A 16,769-nucleotide genomic window follows, 5' to 3' on the forward strand; every position below is an offset into this window, starting at 1 on the left:
TGTGTAACTGTGCTCTCTGCTGTTTAACTGTGCTCTCTGCTATGTAACTGTGCCCTCTGCTGTGTAACTGCACACTCTGCTGTGTAACCGTGCTCTCTGCTGTGTAACTGTGCTCTCTGCTGTGTAACTGCACACTCTGCCGTGTAACTGTGCTCTCTGCTGTGGAACTGTGTGCTCTCTGCTGTGTAACTGTGCTCCCTGCTGCGTAAGAAGTCTTACAACACCACGTAAAATTCCAACAGGTTTGTTTCAAACATTTGCTTTCGGAGCACTGCTCCTTTCTCAGGTGAATGAAGAGGAATGACACCTGAAGAAGGAGCAGTGCTCCGAAAGCTAGTGTTTGAAACAAACCTGTTGGACTTTAACCTGGTGTTGTTAACTTCTTACTGTGCTCACCCCAGTCCAACGAACTGCGTTCTGCTGTGTAATTGTGCTCCCTGCTGTGAAACCGTGCTCCCTGCTGTGTAACTGTGCTCCCTGCTGTGTAACCGTGCTCTCTGCTGTGTAACTGTGCTCTCTGCTGTGTAACCGTGCTCTCTGCTGTGTAACCGTGCTCCCTGCTGTGTAACTGTGCTCCCGGCTGTGTAACTGTGCTCCCGGCTGTGAAACCGTGCAGCTGCTGTGTAACTGTGCTCCTGGCTGTGTAACTGTGCTCCCGGCTGTGTAACTGTGCTCTCTGCTGTGTAACTATGCTCCCGGCTGTGTAACTGTGCTCTCTGCTGTGTAACTGTGCTCTGTGAAGTGAAACTGCACACTCTGCTGTGTAACTGAGCTCTCTGCTGTGTAACTGTGCTCTCTGCTGTGTAATTGTGCTCCCGGCTGCGTAACTGAGCTCTCTGCCGTGGAACTGAGGTCTCTGCTGTGTCACGGTGCTCTCTGCTGTGTAATTGTGCTCCCGGCTGTGTAACTGAGCTCTCTGCCGTGGAACTGAGGTCTCTGCTGTGTAACTGTGCTCCCTGCTGTGTAACTGTGCTCTCTGCTGTGTAACTGAGCTCTCTGCTGTGTAACTGAGCTCTCTGCTGTGTAACTGTGCTCTCTGCTGTGTAACTGTGCTCTCTGCTGTCTGCTGTGTAACTGAGCTCTCTGCTGTGTCACTGTTCTCTCTGTCGGAACCGTGACTCTGCCGGTGACAGATCTTCACTGTGGTTGTGCTAATCATTCCCTGTTGTGTAAATGTGTTCCCAGTTGTGGAAATATGATCCGTCTGCAGCAGGACCTTTATCCGCCATTACTGAGACTAAATTTCAATTCTAGATTTATTAAATCTTGTCACGAAAGGTGAGTTCAGGCCTCTGGATTCCCAGTCCAGCGACATAACCTTCTGTTCCTGTTATCAAATCAGTTCGTTCAGCGCAACATTCTCAATACTGTGAAGGCGTGGCGCCAAATCTAAATTTTTTTTTTCCCACGCAGATTCAATCCCTACTCATAGAAAGACTGGGACACCGTTCATCGCATTCCTGCAATCCCGCGTGTCTGCCTTTACAATGCTTTCTATAGAACGAATTGGCAGTACAGACATAAGCTGCGATGGCCGAGTGGTTAAGGCGTTGGACTCGAAATCGAATGGGGTTTCCCCGCGTAGGTTCGAACCCTACTCGCGGCGAAAATAATGTCTATGTTGGAGCCATTTGTTCGAAAAATGCCGTGTTGTTTTCTGATGAAATGTCATTACATAAGAATCTTCTTGTGCCCTGAAGCTGTGTTTGTCATTCTGCTTTCGCTCTGAATTTTCTGATTTGTCAGGACAAGATCACCACCTCAGTAACGTTCATATTAACTTCATCAGGAACCAGAATTGTGAAAATGTCTGATCACAAAGCAATGTGAAATTTATTTTTGTCACATCTTTTATCATATGTCAGAATTTATCATATGTCAGAATTTTTAATGTCTCTTATTGTGAAACTGACCAGCCGAACTGAAAGTTCTAAGTAAAGCAGCGCAACAAATTGAAGGCTGGTCAACAGCCGGGAAGGGAGCAATGCTCCCCATATACCGTCCCTGCTGACTCACCATGGCCCAACTATTGTTTATCTTCACTTTGCATTTGCTTGAGAAATTGTTTTTAATCATTCTTACAATGTTTATGTTATTTCACTCCAATTTAAGAATGTTCCGAAAGTGTCCGTGTCGCACGGCTCCCGTTCAGCCAGGAGATGGCACCAGTCCACAATACATTTATTGATGCTATTTATTTCTGATGTTCTGTGTGTAACAACAATCGCTTATTGTCACAAGTCGGCTTCAGTGAAGTTACTGTGAAAAGCCACGTTCCGGCGCCTGTTTCGGCAGGCCGTACGGTACCATTACATAGGACTCTTACTGCGGCCTGAGACCTCAACTCGTCCTTGTGTCCCGATGCTGCCGTTTGTAACCTATTGATAACTATTGATAACTTTCCAAACACCATCTGGCCTTTGCTTGCGAAATCCGACCAACTGTCCTGGCTTGAAACAATTCACACCTCTTTAACCTGGGGTTACCCCTCTCTCTGGCTCTGTAAAGACTTAATTACCTGCAAATGCTCGCATTTAAAGTCTTGCATCTTTGACTTTGTCTATATAAATGTTTCTGGAACCTACCTCTCCATTCAGCGCTCCGAGAGCTAGTGATTTGAAACAAACCTGTTGGACTTTAATTTGGTGTTGTAAGACTTCTTACTGTATGTGAGAAGGGATAGAATCTCCTTGGAAAAAGACCATTGGATTTGGAGTCCAACCCTTGACCTATTCGAAAATCTCAGCTCCCTAAACGCACTGTTCGATTGATTAAATTGTTGGTGTAACAATATCAGTTACAGATATTCCAGAAATTCATGTTTTTTAAAAAAACATTGCGGTCAGTTGGGCGCAGTTGGTGAAGAAGTGCAGTATTGACTGCGGTGCATTATCTAACCAATCAGAAAACGTACCAGCTTACACCTGACTAAAGTTAACCAGCTCCGATGCCTTTCAATTCCAGATTTATTAAATCAGTGAATGTAACTGTCACCAGAGGCCGTGTTGGGATTTATTCTCTGTCCCAAAGATTAGTTCGGGCCGCTGGTTTCTCAATCCAGTGTCATAACCTTTCACCCCAGTTAACAAAAACCGTCCATTCAGCTCATTACTAAACATCTTCCCGAGTAGATTAGAATTCCCGCCACAGAATCTCATTGAACCGATTGACACAAAACATTTTGTTCTGGATGGAGCTTCGACTGTTTATCCAGATCAAACAGAAATTGTGGATTCCTTAGGATCTAAGCAGAATACCAAGATGAGAGACAATTGAATGAACAAAATAGCAAGAAAATAGATTCTGAGACAAGTCGGGAAATGTATAGACGGAAACGCGGAACTTTGAGCTGAGGAAGGAAAACCAGCAATGTGATTTCTGTTTGAAACGGCCGCGGCAGGACTCGAACCTGCAGTTTTCTGATATTGTCACTAGATTCACCTTATCCGTTAGGCCACGCAGCCACCTGCTGCGCTGAGATAACTGATGTTAACATCATGTGAGAAAATACTGTGACTAGACGTGTTTCATTTCTGTGTTTTGATGATCCGCTGATTCCCATATTCCATAAAATACAAGGGAAAGCTCCAGCTGCCGGACATGGTCATTTTCGACGTCGAAAACTCCTTTCACCCTGTGAGCCGTGAAGATTCATGGAGCAACATCCACAAACTCGGCTGCTTCCGGACATGTGTCACATCCTCTGCCTGCTCCACAATCACATACAGTCAGTGATCCTCACCAAGTGAGCCAACATAAACTCCCCTCAATAAAAACTGCAGAGAAACAAAGGGTGCGTCATTGCACCAATTCACTTTTCCATTTTCCTCACTTCAATATTGTACCTGTCACGCAGCAACTTCCCCACAGGCCTGGAGAAAATCAAAGGAAGGACAGGAAATTGTTCACACTCCAACCATCTTCATTGGAAAGACAAACTCGATCTTCAGTCATTGAGCTCTAGGCTGTAGGTAATGTTTGTGTGGGTGCTGACTCAGAAACTTAGCCCAGGTCACTGCAGTTATGGATTTGATATCATTTGCGCTGGGAGTTTCTGATAGTGCATCGTGTGTCAGGATGGCCGAGCGGGTCTAAGGCCAGTTCGTAGTTCAGGTCGCAGTCTCCTCTGGAGGCGAGGATTGAAATCCCACCCCTGACATTGACTGTTCCTCCGCGAGGGTCCATCCAACCCCGCGGGATCTCTCACCTGGAAACACAAGGGGAGCAGATACAGAGAAACAGCGACCACCTGCAAGTTCCACTCCGAGACACACACCATCCTGGGAAATATATCACCCTTTCTGTGGCCGGCTCACAATCCTGGAACTCGCTCCCTAACAGCACTGTGTGTGTACATACACCACATGGACTTGCAGCGGCTCAAGATTCACGTCACCGCCAAATTCTCAAGGGTAATACATTTTGGACAATAATTGTTGACGGATTCAGCGACACTCAAATCCCGTCAAATATTTTAAAAAATATTTTGGAAACCGAGTCCCCTGAACTCAGCTCAGAAAGTTCACAAATCACAAAGCAAATTACTTCAAATGTTGATCATCATAAATAATAAACACAGGAAATGCTGGAAATGCTCAGAATTAAACAGCATCTGTGGGGAGAAAACTAGAAGCAGCGTTCCAGCTCTGTGATTGGATCATTTCCTTCTCTCTCAATGTGAAATTCTGGACTCAGCTGATAAACAGCAAGATGCCAATCACCAGTCATCAGTATCAGAAACAATGAACCTTTAGGATAGCGAGGCCGAGCGGTCTGAGGAGATGGGTTTAGGTTTCAGTCTCTTCGAGGATGCGGGTGGAAATCCAACCGCTGCCAACATTTGTAGGAAAAGCGGCTAAGGTGGGAAATGGAAATAAAAGTGAACGATGTCGCAAAGCACTTGCTCTTATCCCAAAAGATCTTTCCGTTACTGACATTGTTGTGTCCTGTGTAAGTCGAGCTGAACTGATTTGGTGCCGCTTGTTCTCACCTTGCAGCCCGTCAGTCTCCGTATTCCAGGGACCATTTATGACATCATCAAAAACGCCCTCCCCTGCTCTCCCCATTCACCAGAGTGAAGGGACAATCCCCTCCGCGACCGCTGCTCCACCGCCAATATCCGCTCACTTTCTATCTGCACCTTTCTTTGCAAGTGCAGGAGATGCAACTCCTGCCTTTTTACCCCCTCCCTCCTCATTATCCAAGGGCCCAAAACACTCATCCCAAGTGAACCAGTGAGACACTTGTGCTTTTCAGTTTAATCTCCTGTATCATAGATTATCATCGAATTTACAGTGCAGAAGGAGGCCATTCGCCCCCATCGGTATTTGCTGCCACAATTTGATCTCATCGACTTCAACAGGTCAGATAACAGAGTGTGACCGCGTTGATAGATCTCTGTTCAATCCACAATCATGACTTTGAGTTTCCTGCCACTTGTCATTTCAATTCTCCACCTCTCCCACTCTGACCTTTCCGTCGTTGGTCATCCGTGTTCCAATGGAGATTAACGGAAACTCGAGTAAAACCACCTCAACATTTAAGTAGCCACCCACAGAACTCCGTCCTCAACATCGAGCTCAGTAATTTTAGATTATGTTTTGTTTGGTGTGTTTCTTGCCCGTCCCCGTTTTTTTGCTTCTAATTGCATTCATTCATTTTGCACTTGGACGGCGGAGAGACAGCTGGAGATTTTTCTAGAATGAATTGTAGAGCTCAAGGCTCAGACAGCTGAAGACGCGGCCGCCATTGATGGAACAATGAAAAGTGCAAATGACAAGAGGACAAGGAAAGAGAAAGGTCTGGGAATGGAACCGGAACTCCAGTGAGAAATCTCCCCCTGAACCACGAATGTTCACACGGCCGCTCATTCCACGTGTCCAGTCTGAAACCTGTCTGAAGGAACATGCAGTCTGACAGAGCGCCTGTGATAATCCTCCACTGTCTGATCTAAAGCTGCAACATGAGCTGTTCATCACAGCTGTGATAAACGTGTTGGTGTTAGATTCACATCATCCATCATTCAGTGGTGTCGATTCACATCATCCTTGTTTGGAGCTGCCTGTGAGGAACAAACTGCCCGCTGATATATCTGCCCGGTTTGCAATCTGTCTGAGGAGGGAACAGACTGACTCTGGTCAGCAGCTTTCAAAGATTTTATTTATGGGATTTCTTCTGTGACGTTGTTCTGATGGGAAAGGGGAGATTGACTGGAGTCGCCTTTCAGAAGGAAGTTCGGGGCGGCAGTTTCACTTCCCTGGAGACATTGATAAACCTGTTGCTGATTTATTCAAACCTTGCCTAAAAACCGACTCTGGTGGGACTCGAACCCACAACCTTTGAATGTCTCATCACGACAGCGACTAGAAGTCCAACGCGCTATCCGTTGCGCCACAGAGCCACACCTGCAACGCTTTCCCATCCCCATATGAGGATTTCTGTAGTTGTCCAACAGTCAGTTCAAAAGTTCAGTAATTCGCAGAGTGACGACATTTCAGAACTACTTCATTGTCTGGGAATGTTTTGGGCCGTCCTGTGGTTGTGAAAAGCGCTACAGAAATTCTAGTAAAACTCGGAAAGGACACAGCCAGGTTGGTGCAAAGGGAGGACATGTAGCAGACAAGGAATGAGGCGATTTATTTTTGTAGGAAGAACAGAAGTAGACAATATAAAATAAAGTGTCTATTTACAAAAAAGAGTGCAGGAACAGCGGGACATGTGTCCAAATCATTGAAGGTGACAGGGCAGGCTGTAAGAGTCGTTTATAAATCAAACAGTGTCATGACTTTATTAATAGCGGCACAGAGTACAAGATGACAGAGGGGTCATCTCTCTCTTTTCAGCTCCTGACTGCAGAGGCTTTTCTTGTGAAACCGTTTCTTGGAAAACCTCTTTCCCTGGAGGGAGGCGGGAGTTTGGAACTCGCTGCCTGAAAGGTTGGTGGAGCAGAGACCCTCATAATATCTAAGAAGTGTTTAGATGGGCATTTGCGATCCCATGGTACACGAGGCGATGATCCAAGTGCTGTGAAGTGGGATGAGAATGGTTCGGTGGTTGTTTCTGACCGGCACAGATGCGATGGGCTGAAGAGCCATTTCTCTGCTGTCTGATTCGATGACTTTATGAATGAAATGCAACATGTGTTTGCAGCTGTCTCTGTTTATATCCTGTTGTATTCACAGGAACAAACAAACTGGGCTGGCCGTTGAGCACCTCGAGACTGTTCTGCCCTACATTTAGATTGAGTAAGGGCTCCGTGTATTTTAACTCCAGCTCCCTGACTGGATTTCAGAAACCCTCCACAAACGGCAGTCTTATTGAATAATACAGATCCCAGAGATGGATAATCAGCGATAATCACAGCCAGAGAGACCTGCAATAACCCTCAGAGCAGGAAAGACAACTCATTGTCCTTTGGCACAACAGGAAAATACCGCGGATGCCGCAAATCTGAAACAAAGACAGAAAATGCTGCAAATATTCAGCTGACCCGGCAGCTTCTGTGGAGAGAGGAACAGGTCGTTCCAATGAAGGGTCAGGATCTGAAATGTTAATTATTTCTCTTGTCAGTGATACCACAGATTCGCAAAATATTTCAAGCATTCCGGTTTGTTCAGCTAAACATCCTCACACTCTGTAGCTTAGATCAATCCCAGCAGAGTGTCACTGCGTTTGACCTGATCTGTGTGATTGAACACTTCCTCCATAAAGTCACAGAGTCATAGATGTTTACAGCATGGAAATAGGTCCTTCGGCCCAGCTTGTCCATGTTGCCCAGTTTCTATCACCAAGTTAGTCCCACTTGCCCACATTTGATCCATGTCCCTCTATATTCACCCTGCCCAGGTAAATTTGATTTGATAAAATTAGCATTTGATAAGGTTCCCCATGGTAGGCTTATGCAGAAAGTAAGGAGGCATGGGATAGTGGCAAATTTGGCCAGTTGGATAACGAACTGGCGAACTGATAGAAGTCAGAGAGTGCTGGTGGATGGCAAATATTCAGCCTGGATCCCAGTTACCAGTGGCGTACCGCTGGGTCCTCTGCTGTTTGTGATTTTCATTAATGACTTGGATGAGGGAGTTGAAGGGTGGGTCAGTAAATTTGCAGACGATACGAAGATTGGTGGAGTTGTGGATAGTGAGGAGGGCTGTTGGCGGCTGCAAAGAGACATAGATAGGATGCAGAGCTGGGCTGAGAAGTGGCAGATGGAGTTTAACCCTGAAAAGTGTGAGGTTGTCCATTTTGGAAGGACAAATATGAATGTGGAATACAGGGTTAACGGTAGAGTTCTTGGCAATGTGGAGGAGCAGAGAGATCTTGGGGTCTATGTTTATACATCTTTGAAAGTTGCCACTCAAGTGGATAGAGCTGTGAAGAAGGCCTATGGTGTGCTCGCGTTCATTAACAGAGGGATTGAATTTAAGAGTCGTGAGGTGATGATGCAGCTGTACAAAACTTTGGTAAGGCCACAGTTGGAGTACTGTGTACAGTTCTGGTCGCCTCATTTTAGGAAGGATGTGGAAGCTTTGGAAAAGGTGCAAAGAAGATTTACCAGGATGTTGCCTGGAATGGAGAGTAGGTCTTACGAGGAAAGGTTGAGGGTGCTAGGCCTTTTCTCATTAGAACGGAGAAGGATGAGGGGCGACTTGATAGAGGTTTATAAGATGATCAGGGGAACGCATAGAGTAGACAGTCAGAGACATTTTCCCCGGGTGGAACAAACCATTACAAGGGGACATAAATTTAAGGTGAAAGGTGGAAGATATAGGAGGGATATCAGAGGTAGGTTCTTTACCCAGAGAGTAGTGGGGGCATGGAATCACTGCCTGTGGAAGTAGTTGAGTCGGAAACATTAGGGACCTTCAAGCAGCTATTGGATAGGTACCTGGATTACGGTAAAATGATACAGTGTAGATTTATTTGTTCTTAAGGGCAGCAAGGTAGCATTGTGGATAGCACAATTGCTTCACAGCTCCAGGGTCCCAGGTTCGATTCAGGCTTGGGTCACTGTCTGTGCGGAGTCTGCACATCCTCCCCGTGTCTGCGTGGATTTCGTCCGGGTGCTCCGGTTTCCTCCCACAGTCCAAAGATGTGCAGGTTAGGTGAATTGGCCAATGATAAATTGCCCTTAATGTTCAAAATTGCCCTTGGTGTTGGTTGGAGGTGTTGAGTTTGGGTAGGGTGCTCTTTCCAGGAGCCGGTGCAGACTCAAAGGGCCGAATTGCCTCCTTCTGCACTGTAAATTCAATGATAATCTATGACTAATCTAGGGCAAAGGTTCGGCACAACATCGTGGGCCGAAGGGCCTGTTCTGTGCTGTATGTTCTATGTTCTATGTAAATATCTCACTGTATTTTAAAGGAAAACATTGTACCGATTCTACACTGCCTCTGGCAGCCCATTTCGGATGCTCACCACCCTCCGCGTGAAAGCAAATCCTCTCTGGTCTCTTTTGCATCTCTCCCCTCTCACCTTAAACCTATGCCCTTTAGGCTCCTCTACCTTTGGGAACATATGTTGACAATCTGCCTGATCTATGCTCCTCATTATTTTATAGACCTCTATCAGTTCACCTCGAAGCCTCCGACGCTCCAGGGAAAAAATCCAAGCCTGTCCAGTCTCTCCTTATAACCCAGAGGACCAAGTCCTGGTAGCATCCTCGTAAACCTCTTCGGCGCTCGTTCTAGTTTACCAATATACTTCCCATAATAGGGTGACTAGAACTGAACATAGTATTTCATGTGTGCTCTTACCAATGTATTGTACAACTTCAATAAGACGTCCCGACTCCTTTATTCAATATCCTGATCAATAAAACCGAGCATGCTGAATGGCTTCTTCACCACCCTGTCCACCTGCGGCTCTACTTACAAGGAGCTCCGAACTTGTACCCCTAGATCTCTTTGTTCTGTAATTCTCCCCAAAGAATACAACAGCGCAAAATCTGTCTTTGTTCCAGAATTGCAGGTTTAACTTTTCCTTCACTTTCCAGTGGGTAATTTACAGACATTTTAACACAAGGACTGAATTCAGTCCAATGGTTAATGCTTTCGACTAGAAATCAACTGGATTTTTCCCTTTGACTTCAGTCCTGCTCCCAGAGAGTCTGTTCAGTCGTTAAAATAATGTTTTCTTTTGAATCCTTTATTTCCACCGAATGTTGACGCTGAAATTCCTCACAGTTCTCTCCATTGTTATCTACTCTGCGGGTATTGACTGCACCGTCTATTTGAGACATGCTCACAGGGCTGTGAGAGAGGCTTTCTTTCAGGTTTTAGGCCTCTTTTGGTCATTAAACAAAAAACGGATATCTGCAGAGGAACTCGGAATACCAAACCTCTCTTCCCAGGATGAACTTAGTCAGGGGACAAAATGTTGTTTGAATACAGAATAAAAGGTTTGAGGATTTGGGGTGAGATTCCTGGAGATTTGGGAAGAGAGCGATGTTGTGGAGCATTGTGACAATAGCAGGATACGAGTTTGGGAGATTACCCAGTCTGCGTGGGGGGCTGGGGGAAGGAAATTGTCTTGCCTTCCCACCCAAGTTGAATGTTGGGGTTGAGGTGGTGATCAGATTCCGTGCGGAGGGTGAAATCCTTTCACTGAATTTCACGTTTACAGCTCAGGTCCTCGAGGAATCGCTGCTGTATTCCCAGGAGGTGGTGGTCTCATTCTTAAAGCAAAAAACTTCAATCCAGGACCGGTTTGTCAATAAGAACAAGCTGGAGGATTGCGATGATAGAAACTGTTCAGCACTGATTCACTTTATTCATTGTTGTGTCCTGGAATAAACAAGTGGATTGTAGCTGTCCATTAAAAACGCAAATAGAATTCGGACGTTTCTGGCCAGTAACTTCACAATGTCCACTATTACATCACTCAGCATCCTCAGCTGCACCACACCTGGTCCACATGACATGTCACCATTACCTACAGCCAGTCTTTCTCATTCCTCTTTGACATAAGTTTCATACAAAAGAAAACAATTACGAATGGTCGATGAGGAAAGTGAGCACTTTTATTGAAGGGAGTTTAAAGAAACCTTTGTGATAAAGAAGTGGGATTAAGGAAATGAAAGTAACAATAAGTGGAATGAAGGCACGGGTTGTTCCTGGACTGACTGTAGAATTTGCTGTTTATTTATTCAATAGAGATTTCAGGCCAATTGTATTTGATGTCATTAAGGAGATTAACATTGAAGGAAGCATGTCGTTGTCTATAATATGTGATTACCTCCTTTTATCAAAATTGCTCTGATAGATGGGATTCAAAGAATTGGAGTCATATGGCATTCCTGTGGATTGTTAGATCCTTGCGAGGGTTCAAACAAATCCTTTGGAAAACCGCCAAGACCGAGGAGATTGTGCAGTGGAGATTGACTGGAGTGGTATCAGTGGTGAAGAGTGTGCTTCCGGAAGATGAATTTCCAATATTGCAAACCAGGCTGCAGATTCAGAACCTTCTTACCAACTTCTCATCGATGAAAAGGATGCACTGGTGAAAATCTTCCATGAATCCTTAAATTCTGGAAAATCGCAGCGTGTTTACTTCAGACAGGCATCATAATGAGCGCAGGCTGGTATAGCCGCAGAGCCTGTTCCTGTGCTGTACTGTTCTTTATGGAAAACTGCCAACATAACACCCTTATTCGAAAAGGGAGGGAGACAGAGACAGATAACTAAATGCTAGTTAGCATAATATCTGTCATGTGGAAACTGTTAGAGTCCATTCTAAAGGAAATAATAGCAGAACATTTAGCAACATATAACATAATGAAACAGATTCAGCATGGCTTCAAGAAGGGCACATAATGCATGACAATCTGTTAGAATTATTTGAAGTGGTAATGATCAGGATAAATAAAGGGGAATCCTGCCTCCAGCTGCCTCCCTACCTCCAGTTCCCTCCATCTGTTCCTCTCACAATATCACCCATTGTGTCACTCACCTCTTTTCCCCCCTCTCACCCTTCCTCGCTTTTCCTAGCCGCCCTCTATCTCTAATCCATTTCCCTTTCTCTGGGATCTGCCTTGTCTCCAGGCTCCCACTGACCCCTCGGTGGATTGGCCATGCTAAATTGCCCCTTAATTGTGAAAAATGAATTGGGTACTCTAAATTATTTTAAAACAAGGTGAAGACTGCGGGTCCCGCTCCTGCTGTTTAATACAGATCACTATAACTGTGCACAGTGAGCAGAAATAAATTCGTGTTGTTTGTGTAAATTTCACTCCAATTTGAAACGCCCCTGAATGAAAGTGTCCGTGTCACACGGCTCCCGTTCAGCCAGGAGATTGCACCAGTCCACAATAAATGTAGTTATGCAATTTATTTCTGATGTTCTGTGTGTCATTACATAGGACTCTTACTCTGATCTGAGACCTTACCTTGTCCTTGTGTCCTGATGCTGCCCTTATCATCCTGTTTCGGTAATAACTTTTTACTGGTATTAATTATGTAACTTACTTAGTGATTAATTTATTCAGCCACTAGGAGTGTTTTAAGCTCATTCTGTAAACGGAACTTTGCGTGGCTCGTATTTCTGGCCCGTTTAACCCACCTATTAACTATTGTTTCAGACTGAGAACTTAGTTATTAATGTTGAAGATTGTTGTTTATTTAAACTATGTTTCCACTCAAAACAAATTGATGCTGGCTATTAGATAAGAAACCCATGGGTGATGAGAACAATTGGTGAATTTTATTTGAGGAGTGTCCCCTCCTTTTCTGTCCTGGCCTGTGATATTTACAAAGAACAAAGAACAAAGAAATGTACAGCACAGGAACAGGCCCTTCGGCCCTCCAACCCCCTGCCGACCATGCTGCCCGAATAAACTACAATCTTCTACACTTCCTGGGTCCGTATCCCTCTATTCCCATCCTATTCATGTATTTGTCAAGATGCCCCTTTAATGTCACTATCGTCCCTGCTTCCACCACCTCCTCAAGGCAGAAGGAGGCCATACGGCCCATCGAGTCTGCACCGACGCTCTTAAGCCCTCGCTTCCACCCTATCCCCGTAACCCAATAACCCCTGCTAACCTTTATGGTCACTAAGGGCAATTTATCATGGCCAATCCACCTAACCTGCACGTCTTTGGACTGTGGGAGGAAACCGGAGCACCCAGAGGAAACCCACGCTGACACGGGGAGAACGTGCAGACTCCACACAGACAGTGACCCAGTGGGGAATCAAACCTGGGACCCTGACACTGTGAAGCCACAGTGCTAATCACTTGTGCTACCATGCTGCCCTAGAATTAGGCCACTCGACCCATCGAGTCTGCTCCGCCATTCAATCATGGCTGATATGTTTCTCATCCCCATTCTCCTGCCTTCTCCCCATAACCCCTGAACCCCTTATTAATCCAGAACCTATCTGTAAGATAGATCCAATTCTCACTCCTAGCCCCGTAACCCCATCTAATCTTTTTGGGGCAATTTCCCCCACAAATCACCCAATTCACCTAACCACATCCTTGGGCCGTGGGAGGAAACCGGAGCACCCGGAGGAAACCCACGCAGACACGAGGAGAACGTGCAAAGTCCACACAGACAGTCACCCGAGGCCGGAATCGAACCTGGGAACTGGCGCTGTGAGGCAGCAGTGCAGACCACTGTGCCACCGTGCCGCCTCCAAATAAATTCCACCAGTTGCCATGGAGGGATTTTGAACCTGTGTCCCTCGAGAATTAGCCTGGGCCTCTGGATTACTAGCCCAGGAACATCACCATTACACCACAACCACTTATTGAATTAAATAATTCACCACTATGATGGCCAGGAACTGAAGCTGGGTCAAATGCTGGGACAGTCACCACTATACCACCACCTGTCCCCGGGCAATGTCACCCCCTCTGTATTTATAGAACGAATACACAAACAATGAAGCGGGGGAATGTATTAAATCAGAGATTGGATATTCTTGTAACCAATATGGCTGTAATGGGAACCTTTCATTTTCCGATAGATCGGGATGAGCTGGATCGCTCAGACAGAAATCAGATATCTGGGGATTTAAATGTGATTACTACAATGATAATATTTAACCATGTTAATGTTATTTTGCTCCAATTGAAACGTGTCACGAATACATCGTTACCTTGCTGCACAACTTGCTTTCAGCCAGGAGATGGCAGCAGTGCGCAATAGTTTGGATCTCCTGATTGTGTCCACACATCTCTATAGGAATGGAGCTGCTGCTTCCCGGGGAGCTGCCAAGCAAGAGGCACAGATACTGACCAACTGCACCCGCTCCAAATAGATTCCCCAAATTACTGAACAAAACAAAAACAAGCACAAATCATATTTTAAGAAACTATGACAGTGACTCTGAAAACAATACACCATCACCTCTGAAAGAATCGATTTGCTGTAACTAATTAAAGATGAACCGTTTGAATATCAGCCGTAATTCCTTACCAGTTCTCAGACAGGCACCGACTGGTTAGAAGTTTGCTTCACTTTTCAAGGTCCGGCTCAATAAAATCAATCACAGGCCCATGATCTGCTTTCCTCCTGTTCTCAGACACATCCACTTTGTACAAGGGCGCACTAACTGGTTTTCAGAGTAAGAGTCTGACTGCAGTCACCTCGTTCTCTCTCGATCCCTTTATCCCAGAGACATCTCACAACCAGCAATGGAACTTCTCACTTAGCCAAGAATGGAATAGTTTGTCGATTCTTCCACTGATTCAGGACCGTCCATCACCAGGACGTATTCGTCCAAAAGAGTTGGGGTGAGATGGGGCTGAGTTTCACTGTATCCAATCAGTCCCCGGAGAAGCACAAAAACAGTGACTGAGGGAGAGAGAAAGAAACAAAGAAACAGATAGAGAGATAAAATATGTTCCATTTCTGCCACGATCTTTTTACCCAGAAATACATTCAGCTGAATGAAACCGAACCACGTTTCCATTCGCTGCCGTTGCTGCTTCTCCTTCCGAACGTTGCAGGAAACGTTATTATTTATTGATTGTTGTTTTGAGTGCGAGCTTCTTCATATTTCGTTCAGTTTCAAAAACAAATGTTAAATATCTGACTCAACTCGATTCAAACCGTTCATTTACAAACATGCCAAGTCAGCGGCTTGTGCGGGGAGTTGAACAAACATTCCGAATCACAGTCGCTGAGAGCAGGGCTCGAACCTGCGCGGGAAACCCCCATTGGATTTCAAGTTCAACGCCTTAACCAGTCGGCCATCGCAGCTGTATCATTTTATTGGTAATTTGGTCGATGGAATACATTCTAAACCCAGCCTGGAATCACTCCAGGAAGTTACTACATTCAAACGACCAACGGGGCCCAGGGGTTTATGTGAGGAGGGGTTGAATCTTCGTGGGAAATGACCATTGGATTTGGAGAGAAGCCTTGAGAGACTCGAAAATCTCAGCTCCCGAAACGCACAATTCCACCGATTAAGTAGTTTGTGGAACACCATCAGTGACATTGGAAATATATTAGAATTTTCAATGGAACAGGACCACACTTCCCAGTCTGGAAGAAAATTAAAATGATGAAATCAAGAAATTACAGCACAGGAGACCTGTGCAGGCCGAATGGTCACATGATGACCTGATGACGCAACTAACATGATCACGTGTCTGGATTCCGGCAGTTCCCCGGATCGCGGTCAGAGCACAAGCCAGGAGGACCTGCTCAATTATTAAATCAATTATTTTTTATTACATGTCCTTGGTCGACAGGCATTGAGAGACCAGCATTTCTACATGGTGTCAGGAGTGGGCAGTATTGCAGAAGGACTCCACCGCATCAACCTCCTTGGATCATAGAATCGTAGAATCTCCAGCTCAGAAGGAGGCCATTCGGCCCAACGAGCCAGCACTGACCATCCGAATGAGCACCCCAGCGACTCTCTTCGAGAAGAGGTTTAAGAGATAAAGCAGCATCAGCCCGGCTAGCTCAGTCGGTAGAGAATGGGATTCTTAATCCCAGGGTCGTGGGTTCGAGACCCACGTTGGGCGCGTCTATATCATTATCGGAAAATATTGATGCTGAATGAACTGTCTTCATAACAGGAACACAAGGTGATGTCGCTGGACTGGCAATCCTGAAGCCTGGACTAACCCTTGGTAACAAAATTTAATAAATCTGGAATTGAAATTTCGTCTCAGTAATCTGCTTCAGAGGGATCATATTTCCACAGCAGAGAGATCAGTTACACAGCAGAGAGCACGGTTGCACAGCAGGAAACATTTACAAACAGGGCCTCTTTGCAGCAGAAAACACATTTTCCGAAATAACCATTTTCTCCATCTCGGCACCTTTTCTGTGTGTCATTGTGTGTGTGTCCTGATAGTCTCTTCCTGATTTTCTGTGCGTCTCTGTCTGTCACAGCCGTGCTGATGTTACGTATTAATCTCACTTTTCCCAAACAGTAATTGTGATTGATAAATACAGAAAGATTTCCACACTGACATTCAGTACCAATGTCTGAATCCCACCCTCACATACAGTACAAGACATTGACTCATAAGGAAGGAATCCAGCTCTCACAAGCTGTTCCAGAGACTGAGGTGCAGAGTGTTCCCTCCACTCGCGAACACTACCTGTGATTTACAGACACAGAACAAATCTCAGTCAGGTGAGTAGCAGAGTTTGATGGGGACGACATGTATTCCACAATCACCTTCTCTGCGCCAGATAATCAGATGCAGTCGACACGCGGTGTCTGTGTTGGTTTAACAAGAGTTTTACACAAGACCCGGAACACATTTACACAATATCAGGGCATAAGACGTAGGAGCAGAA

General features: G+C 45.4%; 4 non-coding genes across 4 annotated transcripts; 2 read left to right on the top strand and 2 right to left on the bottom strand.

Annotated features, from left to right (window-relative positions):
* Positions 1–1,524: 1,524 nt before the first annotated feature.
* On the top strand, positions 1,525–1,606 carry trnas-cga (transfer RNA serine (anticodon CGA)). The gene has a single exon. It is a non-coding gene; the product is annotated as a tRNA-Ser (tRNA).
* Positions 1,607–6,308: 4,702 nt separating this feature from the next.
* trnar-ucu (transfer RNA arginine (anticodon UCU)) lies at positions 6,309–6,400 on the bottom strand. Its single transcript is given in 2 exon segments — positions 6,309–6,344; positions 6,364–6,400. It is a non-coding gene; the product is annotated as a tRNA-Arg (tRNA).
* Positions 6,401–15,124: 8,724 nt separating this feature from the next.
* trnas-uga (transfer RNA serine (anticodon UGA)) lies at positions 15,125–15,206 on the bottom strand. Its single transcript has one exon. It is a non-coding gene; the product is annotated as a tRNA-Ser (tRNA).
* Positions 15,207–15,909: 703 nt separating this feature from the next.
* Positions 15,910–15,982, top strand: trnak-cuu (transfer RNA lysine (anticodon CUU)). The gene has a single exon. It is a non-coding gene; the product is annotated as a tRNA-Lys (tRNA).
* The last annotated feature ends 787 nt before the right edge of the window (positions 15,983–16,769 follow it).

The sequence above is a fragment of the Scyliorhinus torazame genome, chromosome 24 (genome assembly GCF_047496885.1).
Source record: "Scyliorhinus torazame isolate Kashiwa2021f chromosome 24, sScyTor2.1, whole genome shotgun sequence".
Classification (NCBI taxonomy): Eukaryota; Metazoa; Chordata; class Chondrichthyes; order Carcharhiniformes; family Scyliorhinidae; genus Scyliorhinus; species Scyliorhinus torazame.